Below are 27,143 nucleotides of genomic sequence, written 5' to 3'. Positions count from 1 at the left end.
AGATGTGCTTGTTACCTCAGGTGCTGCGTGATTGTCGACAAGGAGTGAAAACGGAGCAATTTGTGACTGTCCTTTCAATTTTAGACGTTAAATACAGACGGAATTTGTAGTCGTAATACTAGAGCATCGAAACTACTTGGAACTCTTGTGTATATGAACGTGTCCGCGCCTTTGTACACTGGTCCCTTCACCCCTACAGACCAACCAACCATCATGTCCGTGCACATCAGAGTAGGAAAGAATGGAAAACAGGGCAGTTTTGTTGCGCTTGTGGGCGTAGCTCAGTTGGTAGAGCGTTCGCTTTGCATGTGAAAGGTCCCGGGTTCAAGCCCCGGCGCCTCCATGTTTTGTGGACAGTGCATGGTAGGTGTTGGTCGCGGCGAGCCTTAAGACACGCAAGACGTTGCAAAGCCAGCGTCACAGACTCATATGATGTATACTGACGTAAGGAGAGCAAGACGTAAATGTGAGGACCGGCTGTTGTCGAGGTGTCAAATATGTCTTCGGTATAACGGCCTAACCTCAATGAAGTCTAGAGAGTGGACAACACGTTCGTCTTACTCAGAGCGGTGGCCGAACGCTATTTTCGACGTTGTGCGTGCCACTTTAATTTTGGCCAACTACGATTCGATACAGAATGCAGGAAACCTGAAAGACACCCTCACGGACACATAGAGAGTAGTGTTTGTCTGCGGAATAATGGGAGTGCAAGGGTCTGTGATATTGATATGGTTGTATGTAGCACTGTTCGTCATCAGGGGGCGTAGCTCAGATGGTAGAGCGCTCGCTTAGCATGCGAGAGGTACTGGGATCGATACCCAGCGCCTCCAGAATTTTTAACACACCAACATGCGCACACTGCCATGCAAGTGGAATAATTCACAGCCAGCGAACGTGTCAAGGCAGATACGAGCGAACGATTAGCAGCCACAATTGGCAAGCGTGCTGCTACGCGCAGGAAGCACCCTCCTCCCACCTCTACACTTGATTTAGAAACAGTACAAGTCTTCCCTTAAGATTCTCAAACCTATGTCGGAAAGATCTGCCTTGCGCCGAGTTCACAATAATCCCACTGCACATTCCCATTCTTTACGTGCAGTCGGCTGCTACTGGTGTTGCTAGTTGTGACTGCTGATGACAGATGCCGTAGCAATCAATTCATGGAGTGAGTTGTATGTTTTGCGATAGTCTGCCTCTGACAAGCAAGCAGAGGTGACATAGGCGCGAACACAGGAAGCTTGCAGCCCCTCGCTGCCTGCAGACACCGAGCAGCCACACTAGGAGGGCGGCCTAAGTCGTAGGCGAAATGTGCTCATTCGCTTGTGTGCGACGTCAAGCTCTAAATAAGGCTGTCACTAGCGTGAGCGTTGCGTAAAGTCGGAAAAGTCGCCTGCATGGGGGAGTGCCATGTTTGGGGAGCGTTTCATAGTATGCGCAGTGCTATGGAGACGCGGAAACTTGTTGTGGCCCAGTGTTTTGCAGTTGGACGACAAGAGTGGTACACGGTAGTAAAGTGCGAGGCAGTGAGTTGGCATGAACAGTCGAGTGCACATTGGGGCTTGAGATGTGCTTGTTACCTCAGGTGCTGCGTGATTGTCGACAAGGAGTGAAAACGGAGCAATTTGTGACTGTCCTTTCAATTTTAGACGTTAAATACAGACGGAATTTGTAGTCGTAATACTAGAGCATCGAAACTACTTGGAACTCTTGTGTATATGAACGTGTCCGCGCCTTTGTACACTGGTCCCTTCACCCCTACAGACCAACCAACCATCATGTCCGTGCACATCAGAGTAGGAAAGAATGGAAAACAGGGCAGTTTTGTTGCGCTTCTGGGCGTAGCTCAGTTGGTAGAGCGTTCGCTTTGCATGTGAAAGGTCCCGGGTTCAAGCCCCGGCGCCTCCATGTTTTGTGGACAGTGCATGGTAGGTGTTGGTCGCGGCGAGCCTTAAGACACGCAAGACGTTGCAAAGCCAGCGTCACAGACTCATATGATGTATACTGACGTAAGGAGAGCAAGACGTAAATGTGAGGACCGGCTGTTGTCGAGGTGTCAAATATGTCTTCGGTATAACGGCCTAACCTCAATGAAGTCTAGAGAGTGGACAACACGTTCGTCTTACTCAGAGCGGTGGCCGAACGCTATTTTCGACGTTGTGCGTGCCACTTTAATTTTGGCCAACTACGATTCGATACAGAATGCAGGAAACCTGAAAGACACCCTCACGGACACATAGAGAGTAGTGTTTGTCTGCGGAATAATGGGAGTGCAAGGGTCTGTGATATTGATATGGTTGTATGTAGCACTGTTCGTCATCAGGGGGCGTAGCTCAGATGGTAGAGCGCTCGCTTAGCATGCGAGAGGTACTGGGATCGATACCCAGCGCCTCCAGAATTTTTAACACACCAACATGCGCACACTGCCATGCAAGTGGAATAATTCACAGCCAGCGAACGTGTCAAGGCAGATACGAGCGAACGATTAGCAGCCACAATTGGCAAGCGTGCTGCTACGCGCAGGAAGCACCCTCCTCCCACCTCTACACTTGATTTAGAAACAGTACAAGTCTTCCCTTAAGATTCTCAAACCTATGTCGGAAAGATCTGCCTTGCGCCGAGTTCACAATAATCCCACTGCACATTCCCATTCTTTACGTGCAGTCGGCTGCTACTGGTGTTGCTAGTTGTGACTGCTGATGACAGATGCCGTAGCAATCAATTCATGGAGTGAGTTGTATGTTTTGCGATAGTCTGCCTCTGACAAGCAAGCAGAGGTGACATAGGCGCGAACACAGGAAGCTTGCAGCCCCTCGCTGCCTGCAGACACCGAGCAGCCACACTAGGAGGGCGGCCTAAGTCGTAGGCGAAATGTGCTCATTCGCTTGTGTGCGACGTCAAGCTCTAAATAAGGCTGTCACTAGCGTGAGCGTTGCGTAAAGTCGGAAAAGTCGCCTGCATGGGGGAGTGCCATGTTTGGGGAGCGTTTCATAGTATGCGCAGTGCTATGGAGACGCGGAAACTTGTTGTGGCCCAGTGTTTTGCAGTTGGACGACAAGAGTGGTACACGGTAGTAAAGTGCGAGGCAGTGAGTTGGCATGAACAGTCGAGTGCACATTGGGGCTTGAGATGTGCTTGTTACCTCAGGTGCTGCGTGATTGTCGACAAGGAGTGAAAACGGAGCAATTTGTGACTGTCCTTTCAATTTTAGACGTTAAATACAGACGGAATTTGTAGTCGTAATACTAGAGCATCGAAACTACTTGGAACTCTTGTGTATATGAACGTGTCCGCGCCTTTGTACACTGGTCCCTTCACCCCTACAGACCAACCAACCATCATGTCCGTGCACATCAGAGTAGGAAAGAATGGAAAACAGGGCAGTTTTGTTGCGCTTGGGGGCGTAGCTCAGTTGGTAGAGCGTTCGCTTTGCATGTGAAAGGTCCCGGGTTCAAGCCCCGGCGCCTCCATGTTTTGTGGACAGTGCATGGTAGGTGTTGGTCGCGGCGAGCCTTAAGACACGCAAGACGTTGCAAAGCCAGCGTCACAGACTCATATGATGTATACTGACGTAAGGAGAGCAAGACGTAAATGTGAGGACCGGCTGTTGTCGAGGTGTCAAATATGTCTTCGGTATAACGGCCTAACCTCAATGAAGTCTAGAGAGTGGACAACACGTTCGTCTTACTCAGAGCGGTGGCCGAACGCTATTTTCGACGTTGTGCGTGCCACTTTAATTTTGGCCAACTACGATTCGATACAGAATGCAGGAAACCTGAAAGACACCCTCACGGACACATAGAGAGTAGTGTTTGTCTGCGGAATAATGGGAGTGCAAGGGTCTGTGATATTGATATGGTTGTATGTAGCACTGTTCGTCATCAGGGGGCGTAGCTCAGATGGTAGAGCGCTCGCTTAGCATGCGAGAGGTACTGGGATCGATACCCAGCGCCTCCAGAATTTTTAACACACCAACATGCGCACACTGCCATGCAAGTGGAATAATTCACAGCCAGCGAACGTGTCAAGGCAGATACGAGCGAACGATTAGCAGCCACAATTGGCAAGCGTGCTGCTACGCGCAGGAAGCACCCTCCTCCCACCTCTACACTTGATTTAGAAACAGTACAAGTCTTCCCTTAAGATTCTCAAACCTATGTCGGAAAGATCTGCCTTGCGCCGAGTTCACAATAATCCCACTGCACATTCCCATTCTTTACGTGCAGTCGGCTGCTACTGGTGTTGCTAGTTGTGACTGCTGATGACAGATGCCGTAGCAATCAATTCATGGAGTGAGTTGTATGTTTTGCGATAGTCTGCCTCTGACAAGCAAGCAGAGGTGACATAGGCGCGAACACAGGAAGCTTGCAGCCCCTCGCTGCCTGCAGACACCGAGCAGCCACACTAGGAGGGCGGCCTAAGTCGTAGGCGAAATGTGCTCATTCGCTTGTGTGCGACGTCAAGCTCTAAATAAGGCTGTCACTAGCGTGAGCGTTGCGTAAAGTCGGAAAAGTCGCCTGCATGGGGGAGTGCCATGTTTGGGGAGCGTTTCATAGTATGCGCAGTGCTATGGAGACGCGGAAACTTGTTGTGGCCCAGTGTTTTGCAGTTGGACGACAAGAGTGGTACACGGTAGTAAAGTGCGAGGCAGTGAGTTGGCATGAACAGTCGAGTGCACATTGGGGCTTGAGATGTGCTTGTTACCTCAGGTGCTGCGTGATTGTCGACAAGGAGTGAAAACGGAGCAATTTGTGACTGTCCTTTCAATTTTAGACGTTAAATACAGACGGAATTTGTAGTCGTAATACTAGAGCATCGAAACTACTTGGAACTCTTGTGTATATGAACGTGTCCGCGCCTTTGTACACTGGTCCCTTCACCCCTACAGACCAACCAACCATCATGTCCGTGCACATCAGAGTAGGAAAGAATGGAAAACAGGGCAGTTTTGTTGCGCTTGGGGGCGTAGCTCAGTTGGTAGAGCGTTCGCTTTGCATGTGAAAGGTCCCGGGTTCAAGCCCCGGCGCCTCCATGTTTTGTGGACAGTGCATGGTAGGTGTTGGTCGCGGCGAGCCTTAAGACACGCAAGACGTTGCAAAGCCAGCGTCACAGACTCATATGATGTATACTGACGTAAGGAGAGCAAGACGTAAATGTGAGGACCGGCTGTTGTCGAGGTGTCAAATATGTCTTCGGTATAACGGCCTAACCTCAATGAAGTCTAGAGAGTGGACAACACGTTCGTCTTACTCAGAGCGGTGGCCGAACGCTATTTTCGACGTTGTGCGTGCCACTTTAATTTTGGCCAACTACGATTCGATACAGAATGCAGGAAACCTGAAAGACACCCTCACGGACACATAGAGAGTAGTGTTTGTCTGCGGAATAATGGGAGTGCAAGGGTCTGTGATATTGATATGGTTGTATGTAGCACTGTTCGTCATCAGGGGGCGTAGCTCAGATGGTAGAGCGCTCGCTTAGCATGCGAGAGGTACTGGGATCGATACCCAGCGCCTCCAGAATTTTTAACACACCAACATGCGCACACTGCCATGCAAGTGGAATAATTCACAGCCAGCGAACGTGTCAAGGCAGATACGAGCGAACGATTAGCAGCCACAATTGGCAAGCGTGCTGCTACGCGCAGGAAGCACCCTCCTCCCACCTCTACACTTGATTTAGAAACAGTACAAGTCTTCCCTTAAGATTCTCAAACCTATGTCGGAAAGATCTGCCTTGCGCCGAGTTCACAATAATCCCACTGCACATTCCCATTCTTTACGTGCAGTCGGCTGCTACTGGTGTTGCTAGTTGTGACTGCTGATGACAGATGCCGTAGCAATCAATTCATGGAGTGAGTTGTATGTTTTGCGATAGTCTGCCTCTGACAAGCAAGCAGAGGTGACATAGGCGCGAACACAGGAAGCTTGCAGCCCCTCGCTGCCTGCAGACACCGAGCAGCCACACTAGGAGGGCGGCCTAAGTCGTAGGCGAAATGTGCTCATTCGCTTGTGTGCGACGTCAAGCTCTAAATAAGGCTGTCACTAGCGTGAGCGTTGCGTAAAGTCGGAAAAGTCGCCTGCATGGGGGAGTGCCATGTTTGGGGAGCGTTTCATAGTATGCGCAGTGCTATGGAGACGCGGAAACTTGTTGTGGCCCAGTGTTTTGCAGTTGGACGACAAGAGTGGTACACGGTAGTAAAGTGCGAGGCAGTGAGTTGGCATGAACAGTCGAGTGCACATTGGGGCTTGAGATGTGCTTGTTACCTCAGGTGCTGCGTGATTGTCGACAAGGAGTGAAAACGGAGCAATTTGTGACTGTCCTTTCAATTTTAGACGTTAAATACAGACGGAATTTGTAGTCGTAATACTAGAGCATCGAAACTACTTGGAACTCTTGTGTATATGAACGTGTCCGCGCCTTTGTACACTGGTCCCTTCACCCCTACAGACCAACCAACCATCATGTCCGTGCACATCAGAGTAGGAAAGAATGGAAAACAGGGCAGTTTTGTTGCGCTTCGGGGCGTAGCTAAGTTGGTAGAGCGTTCGCTTTGCATGTGAAAGGTCCCGGGTTCAAGCCCCGGCGCCTCCATGTTTTGTGGACAGTGCATGGTAGGTGTTGGTCGCGGCGAGCCTTAAGACACGCAAGACGTTGCAAAGCCAGCGTCACAGACTCATATGATGTATACTGACGTAAGGAGAGCAAGACGTAAATGTGAGGACCGGCTGTTGTCGAGGTGTCAAATATGTCTTCGGTATAACGGCCTAACCTCAATGAAGTCTAGAGAGTGGACAACACGTTCGTCTTACTCAGAGCGGTGGCCGAACGCTATTTTCGACGTTGTGCGTGCCACTTTAATTTTGGCCAACTACGATTCGATACAGAATGCAGGAAACCTGAAAGACACCCTCACGGACACATAGAGAGTAGTGTTTGTCTGCGGAATAATGGGAGTGCAAGGGTCTGTGATATTGATATGGTTGTATGTAGCACTGTTCGTCATCAGGGGGCGTAGCTCAGATGGTAGAGCGCTCGCTTAGCATGCGAGAGGTACTGGGATCGATACCCAGCGCCTCCAGAATTTTTAACACACCAACATGCGCACACTGCCATGCAAGTGGAATAATTCACAGCCAGCGAACGTGTCAAGGCAGATACGAGCGAACGATTAGCAGCCACAATTGGCAAGCGTGCTGCTACGCGCAGGAAGCACCCTCCTCCCACCTCTACACTTGATTTAGAAACAGTACAAGTCTTCCCTTAAGATTCTCAAACCTATGTCGGAAAGATCTGCCTTGCGCCGAGTTCACAATAATCCCACTGCACATTCCCATTCTTTACGTGCAGTCGGCTGCTACTGGTGTTGCTAGTTGTGACTGCTGATGACAGATGCCGTAGCAATCAATTCATGGAGTGAGTTGTATGTTTTGCGATAGTCTGCCTCTGACAAGCAAGCAGAGGTGACATAGGCGCGAACACAGGAAGCTTGCAGCCCCTCGCTGCCTGCAGACACCGAGCAGCCACACTAGGAGGGCGGCCTAAGTCGTAGGCGAAATGTGCTCATTCGCTTGTGTGCGACGTCAAGCTCTAAATAAGGCTGTCACTAGCGTGAGCGTTGCGTAAAGTCGGAAAAGTCGCCTGCATGGGGGAGTGCCATGTTTGGGGAGCGTTTCATAGTATGCGCAGTGCTATGGAGACGCGGAAACTTGTTGTGGCCCAGTGTTTTGCAGTTGGACGACAAGAGTGGTACACGGTAGTAAAGTGCGAGGCAGTGAGTTGGCATGAACAGTCGAGTGCACATTGGGGCTTGAGATGTGCTTGTTACCTCAGGTGCTGCGTGATTGTCGACAAGGAGTGAAAACGGAGCAATTTGTGACTGTCCTTTCAATTTTAGACGTTAAATACAGACGGAATTTGTAGTCGTAATACTAGAGCATCGAAACTACTTGGAACTCTTGTGTATATGAACGTGTCCGCGCCTTTGTACACTGGTCCCTTCACCCCTACAGACCAACCAACCATCATGTCCGTGCACATCAGAGTAGGAAAGAATGGAAAACAGGGCAGTTTTGTTGCGCTTGGGGGCGTAGCTCAGTTGGTAGAGCGTTCGCTTTGCATGTGAAAGGTCCCGGGTTCAAGCCCCGGCGCCTCCATGTTTTGTGGACAGTGCATGGTAGGTGTTGGTCGCGGCGAGCCTTAAGACACGCAAGACGTTGCAAAGCCAGCGTCACAGACTCATATGATGTATACTGACGTAAGGAGAGCAAGACGTAAATGTGAGGACCGGCTGTTGTCGAGGTGTCAAATATGTCTTCGGTATAACGGCCTAACCTCAATGAAGTCTAGAGAGTGGACAACACGTTCGTCTTACTCAGAGCGGTGGCCGAACGCTATTTTCGACGTTGTGCGTGCCACTTTAATTTTGGCCAACTACGATTCGATACAGAATGCAGGAAACCTGAAAGACACCCTCACGGACACATAGAGAGTAGTGTTTGTCTGCGGAATAATGGGAGTGCAAGGGTCTGTGATATTGATATGGTTGTATGTAGCACTGTTCGTCATCAGGGGGCGTAGCTCAGATGGTAGAGCGCTCGCTTAGCATGCGAGAGGTACTGGGATCGATACCCAGCGCCTCCAGAATTTTTAACACACCAACATGCGCACACTGCCATGCAAGTGGAATAATTCACAGCCAGCGAACGTGTCAAGGCAGATACGAGCGAACGATTAGCAGCCACAATTGGCAAGCGTGCTGCTACGCGCAGGAAGCACCCTCCTCCCACCTCTACACTTGATTTAGAAACAGTACAAGTCTTCCCTTAAGATTCTCAAACCTATGTCGGAAAGATCTGCCTTGCGCCGAGTTCACAATATGCCCACTGCACATTCTCATTCTTTACGTGCAGTCGGCTGCTACTGGTGTTGCTAGTTGTGACTGCTGATGACAGATGCCGTAGCAATCAATTCATGGAGTGAGTTGTATGTTTTGCGATAGTCTGCCTCTGACAAGCAAGCAGAGGTGACATAGGCGCGAACACAGGAAGCTTGCAGCCCCTCGCTGCCTGCAGACACCGAGCAGCCACACTAGGAGGGCGGCCTAAGTCGTAGGCGAAATGTGCTCATTCGCTTGTGTGCGACGTCAAGCTCTAAATAAGGCTGTCACTAGCGTGAGCGTTGCGTGAGCGTCGTGTAAAGTCGGAAAAGTCGCCTGCATGGGGGAGTGCCATGTTTGGGGAGCGTTTCATAGTATGCGCAGTGCTATGGAGACGCGGAAACTTGTTGTGGCCCAGTGTTTTGCAGTTGGACGACAAGAGTGGTACACGGTAGTAAAGTGCGAGGCAGTGAGTTGGCATGAACAGTCGAGTGCACATTGGGGCTTGAGATGTGCTTGTTACCTCAGGTGCTGCGTGATTGTCGACAAGGAGTGAAAACGGAGCAATTTGTGACTGTCCTTTCAATTTTAGACGTTAAATACAGACGGAATTTGTAGTCGTAATACTAGAGCATCGAAACTACTTGGAACTCTTGTGTATATGAACGTGTCCGCGCCTTTGTACACTGGTCCCTTCACCCCTACAGACCAACCAACCATCATGTCCGTGCACATCAGAGTAGGAAAGAATGGAAAACAGGGCAGTTTTGTTGCGCTTGGGGGCGTAGCTCAGTTGGTAGAGCGTTCGCTTTGCATGTGAAAGGTCCCGGGTTCAAGCCCCGGCGCCTCCATGTTTTGTGGACAGTGCATGGTAGGTGTTGGTCGCGGCGAGCCTTAAGACACGCAAGACGTTGCAAAGCCAGCGTCACAGACTCATATGATGTATACTGACGTAAGGAGAGCAAGACGTAAATGTGAGGACCGGCTGTTGTCGAGGTGTCAAATATGTCTTCGGTATAACGGCCTAACCTCAATGAAGTCTAGAGAGTGGACAACACGTTCGTCTTACTCAGAGCGGTGGCCGAACGCTATTTTCGACGTTGTGCGTGCCACTTTAATTTTGGCCAACTACGATTCGATACAGAATGCAGGAAACCTGAAAGACACCCTCACGGACACATAGAGAGTAGTGTTTGTCTGCGGAATAATGGGAGTGCAAGGGTCTGTGATATTGATATGGTTGTATGTAGCACTGTTCGTCATCAGGGGGCGTAGCTCAGATGGTAGAGCGCTCGCTTAGCATGCGAGAGGTACTGGGATCGATACCCAGCGCCTCCAGAATTTTTAACACACCAACATGCGCACACTGCCATGCAAGTGGAATAATTCACAGCCAGCGAACGTGTCAAGGCAGATACGAGCGAACGATTAGCAGCCACAATTGGCAAGCGTGCTGCTACGCGCAGGAAGCACCCTCCTCCCACCTCTACACTTGATTTAGAAACAGTACAAGTCTTCCCTTAAGATTCTCAAACCTATGTCGGAAAGATCTGCCTTGCGCCGAGTTCACAATAATCCCACTGCACATTCCCATTCTTTACGTGCAGTCGGCTGCTACTGGTGTTGCTAGTTGTGACTGCTGATGACAGATGCCGTAGCAATCAATTCATGGAGTGAGTTGTATGTTTTGCGATAGTCTGCCTCTGACAAGCAAGCAGAGGTGACATAGGCGCGAACACAGGAAGCTTGCAGCCCCTCGCTGCCTGCAGACACCGAGCAGCCACACTAGGAGGGCGGCCTAAGTCGTAGGCGAAATGTGCTCATTCGCTTGTGTGCGACGTCAAGCTCTAAATAAGGCTGTCACTAGCGTGAGCGTTGCGTAAAGTCGGAAAAGTCGCCTGCATGGGGGAGTGCCATGTTTGGGGAGCGTTTCATAGTATGCGCAGTGCTATGGAGACGCGGAAACTTGTTGTGGCCCAGTGTTTTGCAGTTGGACGACAAGAGTGGTACACGGTAGTAAAGTGCGAGGCAGTGAGTTGGCATGAACAGTCGAGTGCACATTGGGGCTTGAGATGTGCTTGTTACCTCAGGTGCTGCGTGATTGTCGACAAGGAGTGAAAACGGAGCAATTTGTGACTGTCCTTTCAATTTTAGACGTTAAATACAGACGGAATTTGTAGTCGTAATACTAGAGCATCGAAACTACTTGGAACTCTTGTGTATATGAACGTGTCCGCGCCTTTGTACACTGGTCCCTTCACCCCTACAGACCAACCAACCATCATGTCCGTGCACATCAGAGTAGGAAAGAATGGAAAACAGGGCAGTTTTGTTGCGCTTGGGGGCGTAGCTCAGTTGGTAGAGCGTTCGCTTTGCATGTGAAAGGTCCCGGGTTCAAGCCCCGGCGCCTCCATGTTTTGTGGACAGTGCATGGTAGGTGTTGGTCGCGGCGAGCCTTAAGACACGCAAGACGTTGCAAAGCCAGCGTCACAGACTCATATGATGTATACTGACGTAAGGAGAGCAAGACGTAAATGTGAGGACCGGCTGTTGTCGAGGTGTCAAATATGTCTTCGGTATAACGGCCTAACCTCAATGAAGTCTAGAGAGTGGACAACACGTTCGTCTTACTCAGAGCGGTGGCCGAACGCTATTTTCGACGTTGTGCGTGCCACTTTAATTTTGGCCAACTACGATTCGATACAGAATGCAGGAAACCTGAAAGACACCCTCACGGACACATAGAGAGTAGTGTTTGTCTGCGGAATAATGGGAGTGCAAGGGTCTGTGATATTGATATGGTTGTATGTAGCACTGTTCGTCATCAGGGGGCGTAGCTCAGATGGTAGAGCGCTCGCTTAGCATGCGAGAGGTACTGGGATCGATACCCAGCGCCTCCAGAATTTTTAACACACCAACATGCGCACACTGCCATGCAAGTGGAATAATTCACAGCCAGCGAACGTGTCAAGGCAGATACGAGCGAACGATTAGCAGCCACAATTGGCAAGCGTGCTGCTACGCGCAGGAAGCACCCTCCTCCCACCTCTACACTTGATTTAGAAACAGTACAAGTCTTCCCTTAAGATTCTCAAACCTATGTCGGAAAGATCTGCCTTGCGCCGAGTTCACAATAATCCCACTGCACATTCCCATTCTTTACGTGCAGTCGGCTGCTACTGGTGTTGCTAGTTGTGACTGCTGATGACAGATGCCGTAGCAATCAATTCATGGAGTGAGTTGTATGTTTTGCGATAGTCTGCCTCTGACAAGCAAGCAGAGGTGACATAGGCGCGAACACAGGAAGCTTGCAGCCCCTCGCTGCCTGCAGACACCGAGCAGCCACACTAGGAGGGCGGCCTAAGTCGTAGGCGAAATGTGCTCATTCGCTTGTGTGCGACGTCAAGCTCTAAATAAGGCTGTCACTAGCGTGAGCGTTGCGTAAAGTCGGAAAAGTCGCCTGCATGGGGGAGTGCCATGTTTGGGGAGCGTTTCATAGTATGCGCAGTGCTATGGAGACGCGGAAACTTGTTGTGGCCCAGTGTTTTGCAGTTGGACGACAAGAGTGGTACACGGTAGTAAAGTGCGAGGCAGTGAGTTGGCATGAACAGTCGAGTGCACATTGGGGCTTGAGATGTGCTTGTTACCTCAGGTGCTGCGTGATTGTCGACAAGGAGTGAAAACGGAGCAATTTGTGACTGTCCTTTCAATTTTAGACGTTAAATACAGACGGAATTTGTAGTCGTAATACTAGAGCATCGAAACTACTTGGAACTCTTGTGTATATGAACGTGTCCGCGCCTTTGTACACTGGTCCCTTCACCCCTACAGACCAACCAACCATCATGTCCGTGCACATCAGAGTAGGAAAGAATGGAAAACAGGGCAGTTTTGTTGCGCTTGGGGGCGTAGCTCAGTTGGTAGAGCGTTCGCTTTGCATGTGAAAGGTCCCGGGTTCAAGCCCCGGCGCCTCCATGTTTTGTGGACAGTGCATGGTAGGTGTTGGTCGCGGCGAGCCTTAAGACACGCAAGACGTTGCAAAGCCAGCGTCACAGACTCATATGATGTATACTGACGTAAGGAGAGCAAGACGTAAATGTGAGGACCGGCTGTTGTCGAGGTGTCAAATATGTCTTCGGTATAACGGCCTAACCTCAATGAAGTCTAGAGAGTGGACAACACGTTCGTCTTACTCAGAGCGGTGGCCGAACGCTATTTTCGACGTTGTGCGTGCCACTTTAATTTTGGCCAACTACGATTCGATACAGAATGCAGGAAACCTGAAAGACACCCTCACGGACACATAGAGAGTAGTGTTTGTCTGCGGAATAATGGGAGTGCAAGGGTCTGTGATATTGATATGGTTGTATGTAGCACTGTTCGTCATCAGGGGGCGTAGCTCAGATGGTAGAGCGCTCGCTTAGCATGCGAGAGGTACTGGGATCGATACCCAGCGCCTCCAGAATTTTTAACACACCAACATGCGCACACTGCCATGCAAGTGGAATAATTCACAGCCAGCGAACGTGTCAAGGCAGATACGAGCGAACGATTAGCAGCCACAATTGGCAAGCGTGCTGCTACGCGCAGGAAGCACTCTCCTCCCACCTCTACACTTGATTTAGAAACAGTACAAGTCTTCCCTTAAGATTCTCAAACCTATGTCGGAAAGATCTGCCTTGCGCCGAGTTCACAATAATCCCACTGCACATTCCCATTCTTTACGTGCAGTCGGCTGCTACTGGTGTTGCTAGTTGTGACTGCTGATGACAGATGCCGTAGCAATCAATTCATGGAGTGAGTTGTATGTTTTGCGATAGTCTGCCTCTGACAAGCAAGCAGAGGTGACATAGGCGCGAACACAGGAAGCTTGCAGCCCCTCGCTGCCTGCAGACACCGAGCAGCCACACTAGGAGGGCGGCCTAAGTCGTAGGCGAAATGTGCTCATTCGCTTGTGTGCGACGTCAAGCTCTAAATAAGGCTGTCACTAGCGTGAGCGTTGCGTAATGTCGGAAAAGTCGCCTGCATGGGGGAGTGCCATGTTTGGGGAGCGTTTCATAGTATGCGCAGTGCTATGGAGACGCGGAAACTTGTTGTGGCCCAGTGTTTTGCAGTTGGACGACAAGAGTGGTACACGGTAGTAAAGTGCGAGGCAGTGAGTTGGCATGAACAGTCGAGTGCACATTGGGGCTTGAGATGTGCTTGTTACCTCAGGTGCTGCGTGATTGTCGACAAGGAGTGAAAACGGAGCAATTTGTGACTGTCCTTTCAATTTTAGACGTTAAATACAGACGGAATTTGTAGTCGTAATACTAGAGCATCGAAACTACTTGGAACTCTTGTGTATATGAACGTGTCCGCGCCTTTGTACACTGGTCCCTTCACCCCTACAGACCAACCAACCATCATGTCCGTGCACATCAGAGTAGGAAAGAATGGAAAACAGGGCAGTTTTGTTGCGCTTGGGGGCGTAGCTCAGTTGGTAGAGCGTTCGCTTTGCATGTGAAAGGTCCCGGGTTCAAGCCCCGGCGCCTCCATGTTTTGTGGACAGTGCATGGTAGGTGTTGGTCGCGGCGAGCCTTAAGACACGCAAGACGTTGCAAAGCCAGCGTCACAGACTCATATGATGTATACTGACGTAAGGAGAGCAAGACGTAAATGTGAGGACCGGCTGTTGTCGAGGTGTCAAATATGTCTTCGGTATAACGGCCTAACCTCAATGAAGTCTAGAGAGTGGACAACACGTTCGTCTTACTCAGAGCGGTGGCCGAACGCTATTTTCGACGTTGTGCGTGCCACTTTAATTTTGGCCAACTACGATTCGATACAGAATGCAGGAAACCTGAAAGACACCCTCACGGACACATAGAGAGTAGTGTTTGTCTGCGGAATAATGGGAGTGCAAGGGTCTGTGATATTGATATGGTTGTATGTAGCACTGTTCGTCATCAGGGGGCGTAGCTCAGATGGTAGAGCGCTCGCTTAGCATGCGAGAGGTACTGGGATCGATACCCAGCGCCTCCAGAATTTTTAACACACCAACATGCGCACACTGCCATGCAAGTGGAATAATTCACAGCCAGCGAACGTGTCAAGGCAGATACGAGCGAACGATTAGCAGCCACAATTGGCAAGCGTGCTGCTACGCGCAGGAAGCACCCTCCTCCCACCTCTACACTTGATTTAGAAACAGTACAAGTCTTCCCTTAAGATTCTCAAACCTATGTCGGAAAGATCTGCCTTGCGCCGAGTTCACAATAATCCCACTGCACATTCCCATTCTTTACGTGCAGTCGGCTGCTACTGGTGTTGCTAGTTGTGACTGCTGATGACAGATGCCGTAGCAATCAATTCATGGAGTGAGTTGTATGTTTTGCGATAGTCTGCCTCTGACAAGCAAGCAGAGGTGACATAGGCGCGAACACAGGAAGCTTGCAGCCCCTCGCTGCCTGCAGACACCGAGCAGCCACACTAGGAGGGCGGCCTAAGTCGTAGGCGAAATGTGCTCATTCGCTTGTGTGCGACGTCAAGCTCTAAATAAGGCTGTCACTAGCGTGAGCGTTGCGTAAAGTCGGAAAAGTCGCCTGCATGGGGGAGTGCCATGTTTGGGGAGCGTTTCATAGTATGCGCAGTGCTATGGAGACGCGGAAACTTGTTGTGGCCCAGTGTTTTGCAGTTGGACGACAAGAGTGGTACACGGTAGTAAAGTGCGAGGCAGTGAGTTGGCATGAACAGTCGAGTGCACATTGGGGCTTGAGATGTGCTTGTTACCTCAGGTGCTGCGTGATTGTCGACAAGGAGTGAAAACGGAGCAATTTGTGACTGTCCTTTCAATTTTAGACGTTAAATACAGACGGAATTTGTAGTCGTAATACTAGAGCATCGAAACTACTTGGAACTCTTGTGTATATGAACGTGTCCGCGCCTTTGTACACTGGTCCCTTCACCCCTACAGACCAACCAACCATCATGTCCGTGCACATCAGAGTAGGAAAGAATGGAAAACAGGGCAGTTTTGTTGCGCTTGGGGGCGTAGCTCAGTTGGTAGAGCGTTCGCTTTGCATGTGAAAGGTCCCGGGTTCAAGCCCCGGCGCCTCCATGTTTTGTGGACAGTGCATGGTAGGTGTTGGTCGCGGCGAGCCTTAAGACACGCAAGACGTTGCAAAGCCAGCGTCACAGACTCATATGATGTATACTGACGTAAGGAGAGCAAGACGTAAATGTGAGGACCGGCTGTTGTCGAGGTGTCAAATATGTCTTCGGTATAACGGCCTAACCTCAATGAAGTCTAGAGAGTGGACAACACGTTCGTCTTACTCAGAGCGGTGGCCGAACGCTATTTTCGACGTTGTGCGTGCCACTTTAATTTTGGCCAACTACGATTCGATACAGAATGCAGGAAACCTGAAAGACACCCTCACGGACACATAGAGAGTAGTGTTTGTCTGCGGAATAATGGGAGTGCAAGGGTCTGTGATATTGATATGGTTGTATGTAGCACTGTTCGTCATCAGGGGGCGTAGCTCAGATGGTAGAGCGCTCGCTTAGCATGCGAGAGGTACTGGGATCGATACCCAGCGCCTCCAGAATTTTTAACACACCAACATGCGCACACTGCCATGCAAGTGGAATAATTCACAGCCAGCGAACGTGTCAAGGCAGATACGAGCGAACGATTAGCAGCCACAATTGGCAAGCGTGCTGCTACGCGCAGGAAGCACCCTCCTCCCACCTCTACACTTGATTTAGAAACAGTACAAGTCTTCCCTTAAGATTCTCAAACCTATGTCGGAAAGATCTGCCTTGCGCCGAGTTCACAATAATCCCACTGCACATTCCCATTCTTTACGTGCAGTCGGCTGCTACTGGTGTTGCTAGTTGTGACTGCTGATGACAGATGCCGTAGCAATCAATTCATGGAGTGAGTTGTATGTTTTGCGATAGTCTGCCTCTGACAAGCAAGCAGAGGTGACATAGGCGCGAACACAGGAAGCTTGCAGCCCCTCGCTGCCTGCAGACACCGAGCAGCCACACTAGGAGGGCGGCCTAAGTCGTAGGCGAAATGTGCTCATTCGCTTGTGTGCGACGTCAAGCTCTAAATAAGGCTGTCACTAGCGTGAGCGTTGCGTAAAGTCGGAAAAGTCGCCTGCATGGGGGAGTGCCATGTTTGGGGAGCGTTTCATAGTATGCGCAGTGCTATGGAGACGCGGAAACTTGTTGTGGCCCAGTGTTTTGCAGTTGGACGACAAGAGTGGTACACGGTAGTAAAGTGCGAGGCAGTGAGTTGGCATGAACAGTCGAGTGCACATTGGGGCTTGAGATGTGCTTGTTACCTCAGGTGCTGCGTGATTGTCGACAAGGAGTGAAAACGGAGCAATTTGTGACTGTCCTTTCAATTTTAGACGTTAAATACAGACGGAATTTGTAGTCGTAATACTAGAGCATCGAAACTACTTGGAACTCTTGTGTATATGAACGTGTCCGCGCCTTTGTACACTGGTCCCTTCACCCCTACAGACCAATCAACCATCATGTCCGTGCACATCAGAGTAGGAAAGAATGGAAAACAGGGCAGTTTTGTTGCGCTTGGGGGCGTAGCTCAGTTGGTAGAGCGTTCGCTTTGCATGTGAAAGGTCCCGGGTTCAAGCCCCGGCGCCTCCATGTTTTGTGGACAGTGCATGGTAGGTGTTGGTCGCGGCGAGCCTTAAGACACGCAAGACGTTGCAAAGCCAGCGTCACAGACTCATATGATGTATACTGACGTAAGGAGAGCAAGACGTAAATGTGAGGACCGGCTGTTGTCGAGGTGTCAAATATGTCTTCGGTATAACGGCCTAACCTCAATGAAGTCTAGAGAGTGGACAACACGTTCGTCTTACTCAGAGCGGTGGCCGAACGCTATTTTCGACGTTGTGCGTGCCACTTTAATTTTGGCCAACTACGATTCGATACAGAATGCAGGAAACCTGAAAGACACCCTCACGGACACATAGAGAGTAGTGTTTGTCTGCGGAATAATGGGAGTGCAAGGGTCTGTGATATTGATATGGTTGTATGTAGCACTGTTCGTCATCAGGGGGCGTAGCTCAGATGGTAGAGCGCTCGCTTAGCATGCGAGAGGTACTGGGATCGATACCCAGCGCCTCCAGAATTTTTAACACACCAACATGCGCACACTGCCATGCAAGTGGAATAATTCACAGCCAGCGAACGTGTCAAGGCAGATACGAGCGAACGATTAGCAGCCACAATTGGCAAGCGTGCTGCTACGCGCAGGAAGCACCCTCCTCCCACCTCTACACTTGATTTAGAAACAGTACAAGTCTTCCCTTAAGATTCTCAAACCTATGTCGGAAAGATCTGCCTTGCGCCGAGTTCACAATAATCCCACTGCACATTCCCATTCTTTACGTGCAGTCGGCTGCTACTGGTGTTGCTAGTTGTGACTGCTGATGACAGATGCCGTAGCAATCAATTCATGGAGTGAGTTGTATGTTTTGCGATAGTCTGCCTCTGACAAGCAAGCAGAGGTGACATAGGCGCGAACACAGGAAGCTTGCAGCCCCTCGCTGCCTGCAGACACCGAGCAGCCACACTAGGAGGGCGGCCTAAGTCGTAGGCGAAATGTGCTCATTCGCTTGTGTGCGACGTCAAGCTCTAAATAAGGCTGTCACTAGCGTGAGCGTTGCGTAAAGTCGGAAAAGTCGCCTGCATGGGGGAGTGCCATGTTTGGGGAGCGTTTCATAGTATGCGCAGTGCTATGGAGACGCGGAAACTTGTTGTGGCCCAGTGTTTTGCAGTTGGACGACAAGAGTGGTACACGGTAGTAAAGTGCGAGGCAGTGAGTTGGCATGAACAGTCGAGTGCACATTGGGGCTTGAGATGTGCTTGTTACCTCAGGTGCTGCGTGATTGTCGACAAGGAGTGAAAACGGAGCAATTTGTGACTGTCCTTTCAATTTTAGACGTTAAATACAGACGGAATTTGTAGTCGTAATACTAGAGCATCGAAACTACTTGGAACTCTTGTGTATATGAACGTGTCCGCGCCTTTGTACACTGGTCCCTTCACCCCTACAGACCAACCAACCATCATGTCCGTGCACATCAGAGTAGGAAAGAATGGAAAACAGGGCAGTTTTGTTGCGCTTGGGGGCGTAGCTCAGTTGGTAGAGCGTTCGCTTTGCATGTGAAAGGTCCCGGGTTCAAGCCCCGGCGCCTCCATGTTTTGTGGACAGTGCATGGTAGGTGTTGGTCGCGGCGAGCCTTAAGACACGCAAGACGTTGCAAAGCCAGCGTCACAGACTCATATGATGTATACTGACGTAAGGAGAGCAAGACGTAAATGTGAGGACCGGCTGTTGTCGAGGTGTCAAATATGTCTTCGGTATAACGGCCTAACCTCAATGAAGTCTAGAGAGTGGACAACACGTTCGTCTTACTCAGAGCGGTGGCCGAACGCTATTTTCGACGTTGTGCGTGCCACTTTAATTTTGGCCAACTACGATTCGATACAGAATGCAGGAAACCTGAAAGACACCCTCACGGACACATAGAGAGTAGTGTTTGTCTGCGGAATAATGGGAGTGCAAGGGTCTGTGATATTGATATGGTTGTATGTAGCACTGTTCGTCATCAGGGGGCGTAGCTCAGATGGTAGAGCGCTCGCTTAGCATGCGAGAGGTACTGGGATCGATACCCAGCGCCTCCAGAATTTTTAACACACCAACATGCGCACACTGCCATGCAAGTGGAATAATTCACAGCCAGCGAACGTGTCAAGGCAGATACGAGCGAACGATTAGCAGCCACAATTGGCAAGCGTGCTGCTACGCGCAGGAAGCACCCTCCTCCCACCTCTACACTTGATTTAGAAACAGTACAAGTCTTCCCTTAAGATTCTCAAACCTATGTCGGAAAGATCTGCCTTGCGCCGAGTTCACAATAATCCCACTGCACATTCCCATTCTTTACGTGCAGTCGGCTGCTACTGGTGTTGCTAGTTGTGACTGCTGATGACAGATGCCGTAGCAATCAATTCATGGAGTGAGTTGTATGTTTTGCGATAGTCTGCCTCTGACAAGCAAGCAGAGGTGACATAGGCGCGAACACAGGAAGCTTGCAGCCCCTCGCTGCCTGCAGACACCGAGCAGCCACACTAGGAGGGCGGCCTAAGTCGTAGGCGAAATGTGCTCATTCGCTTGTGTGCGACGTCAAGCTCTAAATAAGGCTGTCACTAGCGTGAGCGTTGCGTAAAGTCGGAAAAGTCGCCTGCATGGGGGAGTGCCATGTTTGGGGAGCGTTTCATAGTATGCGCAGTGCTATGGAGACGCGGAAACTTGTTGTGGCCCAGTGTTTTGCAGTTGGACGACAAGAGTGGTACACGGTAGTAAAGTGCGAGGCAGTGAGTTGGCATGAACAGTCGAGTGCACATTGGGGCTTGAGATGTGCTTGTTACCTCAGGTGCTGCGTGATTGTCGACAAGGAGTGAAAACGGAGCAATTTGTGACTGTCCTTTCAATTTTAGACGTTAAATACAGACGGAATTTGTAGTCGTAATACTAGAGCATCGAAACTACTTGGAACTCTTGTGTATATGAACGTGTCCGCGCCTTTGTACACTGGTCCCTTCACCCCTACAGACCAACCAACCATCATGTCCGTGCACATCAGAGTAGGAAAGAATGGAAAACAGGGCAGTTTTGTTGCGCTTGGGGGCGTAGCTCAGTTGGTAGAGCGTTCGCTTTGCATGTGAAAGGTCCCGGGTTCAAGCCCCGGCGCCTCCATGTTTTGTGGACAGTGCATGGTAGGTGTTGGTCGCGGCGAGCCTTAAGACACGCAAGACGTTGCAAAGCCAGCGTCACAGACTCATATGATGTATACTGACGTAAGGAGAGCAAGACGTAAATGTGAGGACCGGCTGTTGTCGAGGTGTCAAATATGTCTTCGGTATAACGGCCTAACCTCAATGAAGTCTAGAGAGTGGACAACACGTTCGTCTTACTCAGAGCGGTGGCCGAACGCTATTTTCGACGTTGTGCGTGCCACTTTAATTTTGGCCAACTACGATTCGATACAGAATGCAGGAAACCTGAAAGACACCCTCACGGACACATAGAGAGTAGTGTTTGTCTGCGGAATAATGGGAGTGCAAGGGTCTGTGATATTGATATGGTTGTATGTAGCACTGTTCGTCATCAGGGGGCGTAGCTCAGATGGTAGAGCGCTCGCTTAGCATGCGAGAGGTACTGGGATCGATACCCAGCGCCTCCAGAATTTTTAACACACCAACATGCGCACACTGCCATGCAAGTGGAATAATTCACAGCCAGCGAACGTGTCAAGGCAGATACGAGCGAACGATTAGCAGCCACAATTGGCAAGCGTGCTGCTACGCGCAGGAAGCACCCTCCTCCCACCTCTACACTTGATTTAGAAACAGTACAAGTCTTCCCTTAAGATTCTCAAACCTATGTCGGAAAGATCTGCCTTGCGCCGAGTTCACAATAATCCCACTGCACATTCCCATTCTTTACGTGCAGTCGGCTGCTACTGGTGTTGCTAGTTGTGACTGCTGATGACAGATGCCGTAGCAATCAATTCATGGAGTGAGTTGTATGTTTTGCGATAGTCTGCCTCTGACAAGCAAGCAGAGGTGACATAGGCGCGAACACAGGAAGCTTGCAGCCCCTCGCTGCCTGCAGACACCGAGCAGCCACACTAGGAGGGCGGCCTAAGTCGTAGGCGAAATGTGCTCATTCGCTTGTGTGCGACGTCAAGCTCTAAATAAGGCTGTCACTAGCGTGAGCGTTGCGTAATGTCGGAAAAGTCGCCTGCATGGGGGAGTGCCATGTTTGGGGAGCGTTTCATAGTATGCGCAGTGCTATGGAGACGCGGAAACTTGTTGTGGCCCAGTGTTTTGCAGTTGGACGACAAGAGTGGTACACGGTAGTAAAGTGCGAGGCAGTGAGTTGGCATGAACAGTCGAGTGCACATTGGGGCTTGAGATGTGCTTGTTACCTCAGGTGCTGCGTGATTGTCGACAAGGAGTGAAAACGGAGCAATTTGTGACTGTCCTTTCAATTTTAGACGTTAAATACAGACGGAATTTGTAGTCGTAATACTAGAGCATCGAAACTACTTGGAACTCTTGTGTATATGAACGTGTCCGCGCCTTTGTACACTGGTCCCTTCACCCCTACAGACCAACCAACCATCATGTCCGTGCACATCAGAGTAGGAAAGAATGGAAAACAGGGCAGTTTTGTTGCGCTTGGGGGCGTAGCTCAGTTGGTAGAGCGTTCGCTTTGCATGTGAAAGGTCCCGGGTTCAAGCCCCGGCGCCTCCATGTTTTGTGGACAGTGCATGGTAGGTGTTGGTCGCGGCGAGCCTTAAGACACGCAAGACGTTGCAAAGCCAGCGTCACAGACTCATATGATGTATACTGACGTAAGGAGAGCAAGACGTAAATGTGAGGACCGGCTGTTGTCGAGGTGTCAAATATGTCTTCGGTATAACGGCCTAACCTCAATGAAGTCTAGAGAGTGGACAACACGTTCGTCTTACTCAGAGCGGTGGCCGAACGCTATTTTCGACGTTGTGCGTGCCACTTTAATTTTGGCCAACTACGATTCGATACAGAATGCAGGAAACCTGAAAGACACCCTCACGGACACATAGAGAGTAGTGTTTGTCTGCGGAATAATGGGAGTGCAAGGGTCTGTGATATTGATATGGTTGTATGTAGCACTGTTCGTCATCAGGGGGCGTAGCTCAGATGGTAGAGCGCTCGCTTAGCATGCGAGAGGTACTGGGATCGATACCCAGCGCCTCCAGAATTTTTAACACACCAACATGCGCACACTGCCATGCAAGTGGAATAATTCACAGCCAGCGAACGTGTCAAGGCAGATACGAGCGAACGATTAGCAGCCACAATTGGCAAGCGTGCTGCTACGCGCAGGAAGCACCCTCCTCCCACCTCTACACTTGATTTAGAAACAGTACAAGTCTTCCCTTAAGATTCTCAAACCTATGTCGGAAAGATCTGCCTTGCGCCGAGTTCACAATAATCCCACTGCACATTCCCATTCTTTACGTGCAGTCGGCTGCTACTGGTGTTGCTAGTTGTGACTGCTGATGACAGATGCCGTAGCAATCAATTCATGGAGTGAGTTGTATGTTTTGCGATAGTCTGCCTCTGACAAGCAAGCAGAGGTGACATAGGCGCGAACACAGGAAGCTTGCAGCCCCTCGCTGCCTGCAGACACCGAGCAGCCACACTAGGAGGGCGGCCTAAGTCGTAGGCGAAATGTGCTCATTCGCTTGTGTGCGACGTCAAGCTCTAAATAAGGCTGTCACTAGCGTGAGCGTTGCGTAAAGTCGGAAAAGTCGCCTGCATGGGGGAGTGCCATGTTTGGGGAGCGTTTCATAGTATGCGCAGTGCTATGGAGACGCGGAAACTTGTTGTGGCCCAGTGTTTTGCAGTTGGACGACAAGAGTGGTACACGGTAGTAAAGTGCGAGGCAGTGAGTTGGCATGAACAGTCGAGTGCACATTGGGGCTTGAGATGTGCTTGTTACCTCAGGTGCTGCGTGATTGTCGACAAGGAGTGAAAACGGAGCAATTTGTGACTGTCCTTTCAATTTTAGACGTTAAATACAGACGGAATTTGTAGTCGTAATACTAGAGCATCGAAACTACTTGGAACTCTTGTGTATATGAACGTGTCCGCGCCTTTGTACACTGGTCCCTTCACCCCTACAGACCAACCAACCATCATGTCCGTGCACATCAGAGTAGGAAAGAATGGAAAACAGGGCAGTTTTGTTGCGCTTGGGGGCGTAGCTCAGTTGGTAGAGCGTTCGCTTTGCATGTGAAAGGTCCCGGGTTCAAGCCCCGGCGCCTCCATGTTTTGTGGACAGTGCATGGTAGGTGTTGGTCGCGGCGAGCCTTAAGACACGCAAGACGTTGCAAAGCCAGCGTCACAGACTCATATGATGTATACTGACGTAAGGAGAGCAAGACGTAAATGTGAGGACCGGCTGTTGTCGAGGTGTCAAATATGTCTTCGGTATAACGGCCTAACCTCAATGAAGTCTAGAGAGTGGACAACACGTTCGTCTTACTCAGAGCGGTGGCCGAACGCTATTTTCGACGTTGTGCGTGCCACTTTAATTTTGGCCAACTACGATTCGATACAGAATGCAGGAAACCTGAAAGACACCCTCACGGACACATAGAGAGTAGTGTTTGTCTGCGGAATAATGGGAGTGCAAGGGTCTGTGATATTGATATGGTTGTATGTAGCACTGTTCGTCATCAGGGGGCGTAGCTCAGATGGTAGAGCGCTCGCTTAGCATGCGAGAGGTACTGGGATCGATACCCAGCGCCTCCAGAATTTTTAACACACCAACATGCGCACACTGCCATGCAAGTGGAATAATTCACAGCCAGCGAACGTGTCAAGGCAGATACGAGCGAACGATTAGCAGCCACAATTGGCAAGCGTGCTGCTACGCGCAGGAAGCACCCTCCTCCCACCTCTACACTTGATTTAGAAACAGTACAAGTCTTCCCTTAAGATTCTCAAACCTATGTCGGAAAGATCTGCCTTGCGCCGAGTTCACAATAATCCCACTGCACATTCCCATTCTTTACGTGCAGTCGGCTGCTACTGGTGTTGCTAGTTGTGACTGCTGATGACAGATGCCGTAGCAATCAATTCATGGAGTGAGTTGTATGTTTTGCGATAGTCTGCCTCTGACAAGCAAGCAGAGGTGACATAGGCGCGAACACAGGAAGCTTGCAGCCCCTCGCTGCCTGCAGACACCGAGCAGCCACACTAGGAGGGCGGCCTAAGTCGTAGGCGAAATGTGCTCATTCGCTTGTGTGCGACGTCAAGCTCTAAATAAGGCTGTCACTAGCGTGAGCGTTGCGTAAAGTCGGAAAAGTCGCCTGCATGGGGGAGTGCCATGTTTGGGGAGCGTTTCATAGTATGCGCAGTGCTATGGAGACGCGGAAACTTGTTGTGGCCCAGTGTTTTGCAGTTGGACGACAAGAGTGGTACACGGTAGTAAAGTGCGAGGCAGTGAGTTGGCATGAACAGTCGAGTGCACATTGGGGCTTGAGATGTGCTTGTTACCTCAGGTGCTGCGTGATTGTCGACAAGGAGTGAAAACGGAGCAATTTGTGACTGTCCTTTCAATTTTAGACGTTAAATACAGACGGAATTTGTAGTCGTAATACTAGAGCATCGAAACTACTTGGAACTCTTGTGTATATGAACGTGTCCGCGCCTTTGTACACTGGTCCCTTCACCCCTACAGACCAACCAACCATCATGTCCGTGCACATCAGAGTAGGAAAGAATGGAAAACAGGGCAGTTTTGTTGCGCTTGGGGGCGTAGCTCAGTTGGTAGAGCGTTCGCTTTGCATGTGAAAGGTCCCGGGTTCAAGCCCCGGCGCCTCCATGTTTTGTGGACAGTGCATGGTAGGTGTTGGTCGCGGCGAGCCTTAAGACACGCAAGACGTTGCAAAGCCAGCGTCACAGACTCATATGATGTATACTGACGTAAGGAGAGCAAGACGTAAATGTGAGGACCGGCTGTTGTCGAGGTGTCAAATATGTCTTCGGTATAACGGCCTAACCTCAATGAAGTCTAGAGAGTGGACAACACGTTCGTCTTACTCAGAGCGGTGGCCGAACGCTATTTTCGACGTTGTGCGTGCCACTTTAATTTTGGCCAACTACGATTCGATACAGAATGCAGGAAACCTGAAAGACACCCTCACGGACACATAGAGAGTAGTGTTTGTCTGCGGAATAATGGGAGTGCAAGGGTCTGTGATATTGATATGGTTGTATGTAGCACTGTTCGTCATCAGGGGGCGTAGCTCAGATGGTAGAGCGCTCGCTTAGCATGCGAGAGGTACTGGGATCGATACCCAGCGCCTCCAGAATTTTTAACACACCAACATGCGCACACTGCCATGCAAGTGGAATAATTCACAGCCAGCGAACGTGTCAAGGCAGATACGAGCGAACGATTAGCAGCCACAATTGGCAAGCGTGCTGCTACGCGCAGGAAGCACCCTCCTCCCACCTCTACACTTGATTTAGAAACAGTACAAGTCTTCCCTTAAGATTCTCAAACCTATGTCGGAAAGATCTGCCTTGCGCCGAGTTCACAATAATCCCACTGCACATTCCCATTCTTTACGTGCAGTCGGCTGCTACTGGTGTTGCTAGTTGTGACTGCTGATGACAGATGCCGTAGCAATCAATTCATGGAGTGAGTTGTATGTTTTGCGATAGTCTGCCTCTGACAAGCAAGCAGAGGTGACATAGGCGCGAACACAGGAAGCTTGCAGCCCCTCGCTGCCTGCAGACACCGAGCAGCCACACTAGGAGGGCGGCCTAAGTCGTAGGCGAAATGTGCTCATTCGCTTGTGTGCGACGTCAAGCTCTAAATAAGGCTGTCACTAGCGTGAGCGTTGCGTAAAGTCGGAAAAGTCGCCTGCATGGGGGAGTGCCATGTTTGGGGAGCGTTTCATAGTATGCGCAGTGCTATGGAGACGCGGAAACTTGTTGTGGCCCAGTGTTTTGCAGTTGGACGACAAGAGTGGTACACGGTAGTAAAGTGCGAGGCAGTGAGTTGGCATGAACAGTCGAGTGCACATTGGGGCTTGAGATGTGCTTGTTACCTCAGGTGCTGCGTGATTGTCGACAAGGAGTGAAAACGGAGCAATTTGTGACTGTCCTTTCAATTTTAGACGTTAAATACAGACGGAATTTGTAGTCGTAATACTAGAGCATCGAAACTACTTGGAACTCTTGTGTATATGAACGTGTCCGCGCCTTTGTACACTGGTCCCTTCACCCCTACAGACCAACCAACCATCATGTCCGTGCACATCAGAGTAGGAAAGAATGGAAAACAGGGCAGTTTTGTTGCGCTTGGGGGCGTAGCTCAGTTGGTAGAGCGTTCGCTTTGCATGTGAAAGGTCCCGGGTTCAAGCCCCGGCGCCTCCATGTTTTGTGGACAGTGCATGGTAGGTGTTGGTCGCGGCGAGCCTTAAGACACGCAAGACGTTGCAAAGCCAGCGTCACAGACTCATATGATGTATACTGACGTAAGGAGAGCAAGACGTAAATGTGAGGACCGGCTGTTGTCGAGGTGTCAAATATGTCTTCGGTATAACGGCCTAACCTCAATGAAGTCTAGAGAGTGGACAACACGTTCGTCTTACTCAGAGCGGTGGCCGAA

At 50.3% G+C, this 27,143-nt stretch overlaps 33 non-coding genes across 33 annotated transcripts; all 33 read left to right on the top strand.

Annotated features, from left to right (window-relative positions):
* The first annotated feature begins 270 nt into the window (after nucleotides 1–270).
* Trnaa-ugc (transfer RNA alanine (anticodon UGC)) lies at nucleotides 271–343 on the top strand. Its single transcript has one exon. It is a non-coding gene; the product is annotated as a tRNA-Ala (tRNA).
* A 414-nt stretch (nucleotides 344–757) lies between these two features.
* On the top strand, nucleotides 758–830 carry Trnaa-agc (transfer RNA alanine (anticodon AGC)). Its single transcript has one exon. It is a non-coding gene; the product is annotated as a tRNA-Ala (tRNA).
* Nucleotides 831–2,319: 1,489 nt separating this feature from the next.
* Trnaa-agc (transfer RNA alanine (anticodon AGC)) lies at nucleotides 2,320–2,392 on the top strand. The gene has a single exon. It is a non-coding gene; the product is annotated as a tRNA-Ala (tRNA).
* A 1,002-nt stretch (nucleotides 2,393–3,394) lies between these two features.
* Trnaa-ugc (transfer RNA alanine (anticodon UGC)) lies at nucleotides 3,395–3,467 on the top strand. Its single transcript has one exon. It is a non-coding gene; the product is annotated as a tRNA-Ala (tRNA).
* A 414-nt stretch (nucleotides 3,468–3,881) lies between these two features.
* Trnaa-agc (transfer RNA alanine (anticodon AGC)) lies at nucleotides 3,882–3,954 on the top strand. Its single transcript has one exon. It is a non-coding gene; the product is annotated as a tRNA-Ala (tRNA).
* Nucleotides 3,955–4,956: 1,002 nt separating this feature from the next.
* Nucleotides 4,957–5,029, top strand: Trnaa-ugc (transfer RNA alanine (anticodon UGC)). Its single transcript has one exon. It is a non-coding gene; the product is annotated as a tRNA-Ala (tRNA).
* Nucleotides 5,030–5,443: 414 nt separating this feature from the next.
* Nucleotides 5,444–5,516, top strand: Trnaa-agc (transfer RNA alanine (anticodon AGC)). The gene has a single exon. It is a non-coding gene; the product is annotated as a tRNA-Ala (tRNA).
* Nucleotides 5,517–7,005: 1,489 nt separating this feature from the next.
* On the top strand, nucleotides 7,006–7,078 carry Trnaa-agc (transfer RNA alanine (anticodon AGC)). Its single transcript has one exon. It is a non-coding gene; the product is annotated as a tRNA-Ala (tRNA).
* Nucleotides 7,079–8,080: 1,002 nt separating this feature from the next.
* On the top strand, nucleotides 8,081–8,153 carry Trnaa-ugc (transfer RNA alanine (anticodon UGC)). Its single transcript has one exon. It is a non-coding gene; the product is annotated as a tRNA-Ala (tRNA).
* A 414-nt stretch (nucleotides 8,154–8,567) lies between these two features.
* On the top strand, nucleotides 8,568–8,640 carry Trnaa-agc (transfer RNA alanine (anticodon AGC)). Its single transcript has one exon. It is a non-coding gene; the product is annotated as a tRNA-Ala (tRNA).
* Nucleotides 8,641–9,653: 1,013 nt separating this feature from the next.
* On the top strand, nucleotides 9,654–9,726 carry Trnaa-ugc (transfer RNA alanine (anticodon UGC)). Its single transcript has one exon. It is a non-coding gene; the product is annotated as a tRNA-Ala (tRNA).
* Nucleotides 9,727–10,140: 414 nt separating this feature from the next.
* On the top strand, nucleotides 10,141–10,213 carry Trnaa-agc (transfer RNA alanine (anticodon AGC)). The gene has a single exon. It is a non-coding gene; the product is annotated as a tRNA-Ala (tRNA).
* Nucleotides 10,214–11,215: 1,002 nt separating this feature from the next.
* Trnaa-ugc (transfer RNA alanine (anticodon UGC)) lies at nucleotides 11,216–11,288 on the top strand. Its single transcript has one exon. It is a non-coding gene; the product is annotated as a tRNA-Ala (tRNA).
* A 414-nt stretch (nucleotides 11,289–11,702) lies between these two features.
* Trnaa-agc (transfer RNA alanine (anticodon AGC)) lies at nucleotides 11,703–11,775 on the top strand. Its single transcript has one exon. It is a non-coding gene; the product is annotated as a tRNA-Ala (tRNA).
* Nucleotides 11,776–12,777: 1,002 nt separating this feature from the next.
* On the top strand, nucleotides 12,778–12,850 carry Trnaa-ugc (transfer RNA alanine (anticodon UGC)). The gene has a single exon. It is a non-coding gene; the product is annotated as a tRNA-Ala (tRNA).
* Nucleotides 12,851–13,264: 414 nt separating this feature from the next.
* Nucleotides 13,265–13,337, top strand: Trnaa-agc (transfer RNA alanine (anticodon AGC)). Its single transcript has one exon. It is a non-coding gene; the product is annotated as a tRNA-Ala (tRNA).
* A 1,002-nt stretch (nucleotides 13,338–14,339) lies between these two features.
* Trnaa-ugc (transfer RNA alanine (anticodon UGC)) lies at nucleotides 14,340–14,412 on the top strand. Its single transcript has one exon. It is a non-coding gene; the product is annotated as a tRNA-Ala (tRNA).
* A 414-nt stretch (nucleotides 14,413–14,826) lies between these two features.
* Nucleotides 14,827–14,899, top strand: Trnaa-agc (transfer RNA alanine (anticodon AGC)). The gene has a single exon. It is a non-coding gene; the product is annotated as a tRNA-Ala (tRNA).
* Nucleotides 14,900–15,901: 1,002 nt separating this feature from the next.
* Trnaa-ugc (transfer RNA alanine (anticodon UGC)) lies at nucleotides 15,902–15,974 on the top strand. Its single transcript has one exon. It is a non-coding gene; the product is annotated as a tRNA-Ala (tRNA).
* Nucleotides 15,975–16,388: 414 nt separating this feature from the next.
* Trnaa-agc (transfer RNA alanine (anticodon AGC)) lies at nucleotides 16,389–16,461 on the top strand. Its single transcript has one exon. It is a non-coding gene; the product is annotated as a tRNA-Ala (tRNA).
* A 1,002-nt stretch (nucleotides 16,462–17,463) lies between these two features.
* Nucleotides 17,464–17,536, top strand: Trnaa-ugc (transfer RNA alanine (anticodon UGC)). Its single transcript has one exon. It is a non-coding gene; the product is annotated as a tRNA-Ala (tRNA).
* Nucleotides 17,537–17,950: 414 nt separating this feature from the next.
* Trnaa-agc (transfer RNA alanine (anticodon AGC)) lies at nucleotides 17,951–18,023 on the top strand. The gene has a single exon. It is a non-coding gene; the product is annotated as a tRNA-Ala (tRNA).
* A 1,002-nt stretch (nucleotides 18,024–19,025) lies between these two features.
* On the top strand, nucleotides 19,026–19,098 carry Trnaa-ugc (transfer RNA alanine (anticodon UGC)). Its single transcript has one exon. It is a non-coding gene; the product is annotated as a tRNA-Ala (tRNA).
* A 414-nt stretch (nucleotides 19,099–19,512) lies between these two features.
* Trnaa-agc (transfer RNA alanine (anticodon AGC)) lies at nucleotides 19,513–19,585 on the top strand. The gene has a single exon. It is a non-coding gene; the product is annotated as a tRNA-Ala (tRNA).
* A 1,002-nt stretch (nucleotides 19,586–20,587) lies between these two features.
* Nucleotides 20,588–20,660, top strand: Trnaa-ugc (transfer RNA alanine (anticodon UGC)). The gene has a single exon. It is a non-coding gene; the product is annotated as a tRNA-Ala (tRNA).
* Nucleotides 20,661–21,074: 414 nt separating this feature from the next.
* On the top strand, nucleotides 21,075–21,147 carry Trnaa-agc (transfer RNA alanine (anticodon AGC)). Its single transcript has one exon. It is a non-coding gene; the product is annotated as a tRNA-Ala (tRNA).
* A 1,002-nt stretch (nucleotides 21,148–22,149) lies between these two features.
* Nucleotides 22,150–22,222, top strand: Trnaa-ugc (transfer RNA alanine (anticodon UGC)). The gene has a single exon. It is a non-coding gene; the product is annotated as a tRNA-Ala (tRNA).
* Nucleotides 22,223–22,636: 414 nt separating this feature from the next.
* Nucleotides 22,637–22,709, top strand: Trnaa-agc (transfer RNA alanine (anticodon AGC)). Its single transcript has one exon. It is a non-coding gene; the product is annotated as a tRNA-Ala (tRNA).
* Nucleotides 22,710–23,711: 1,002 nt separating this feature from the next.
* Nucleotides 23,712–23,784, top strand: Trnaa-ugc (transfer RNA alanine (anticodon UGC)). The gene has a single exon. It is a non-coding gene; the product is annotated as a tRNA-Ala (tRNA).
* A 414-nt stretch (nucleotides 23,785–24,198) lies between these two features.
* Trnaa-agc (transfer RNA alanine (anticodon AGC)) lies at nucleotides 24,199–24,271 on the top strand. Its single transcript has one exon. It is a non-coding gene; the product is annotated as a tRNA-Ala (tRNA).
* Nucleotides 24,272–25,273: 1,002 nt separating this feature from the next.
* Nucleotides 25,274–25,346, top strand: Trnaa-ugc (transfer RNA alanine (anticodon UGC)). The gene has a single exon. It is a non-coding gene; the product is annotated as a tRNA-Ala (tRNA).
* Nucleotides 25,347–25,760: 414 nt separating this feature from the next.
* On the top strand, nucleotides 25,761–25,833 carry Trnaa-agc (transfer RNA alanine (anticodon AGC)). Its single transcript has one exon. It is a non-coding gene; the product is annotated as a tRNA-Ala (tRNA).
* A 1,002-nt stretch (nucleotides 25,834–26,835) lies between these two features.
* Trnaa-ugc (transfer RNA alanine (anticodon UGC)) lies at nucleotides 26,836–26,908 on the top strand. The gene has a single exon. It is a non-coding gene; the product is annotated as a tRNA-Ala (tRNA).
* The last annotated feature ends 235 nt before the right edge of the window (nucleotides 26,909–27,143 follow it).

This window comes from Schistocerca nitens, chromosome 10, assembly GCF_023898315.1.
Source record: "Schistocerca nitens isolate TAMUIC-IGC-003100 chromosome 10, iqSchNite1.1, whole genome shotgun sequence".
NCBI classification, from domain to species: domain Eukaryota; kingdom Metazoa; phylum Arthropoda; class Insecta; order Orthoptera; family Acrididae; genus Schistocerca; species Schistocerca nitens.
Note: the sequence above shows the minus strand (reverse complement) of the source record. Positions and strands in the feature narration are given on the sequence as shown.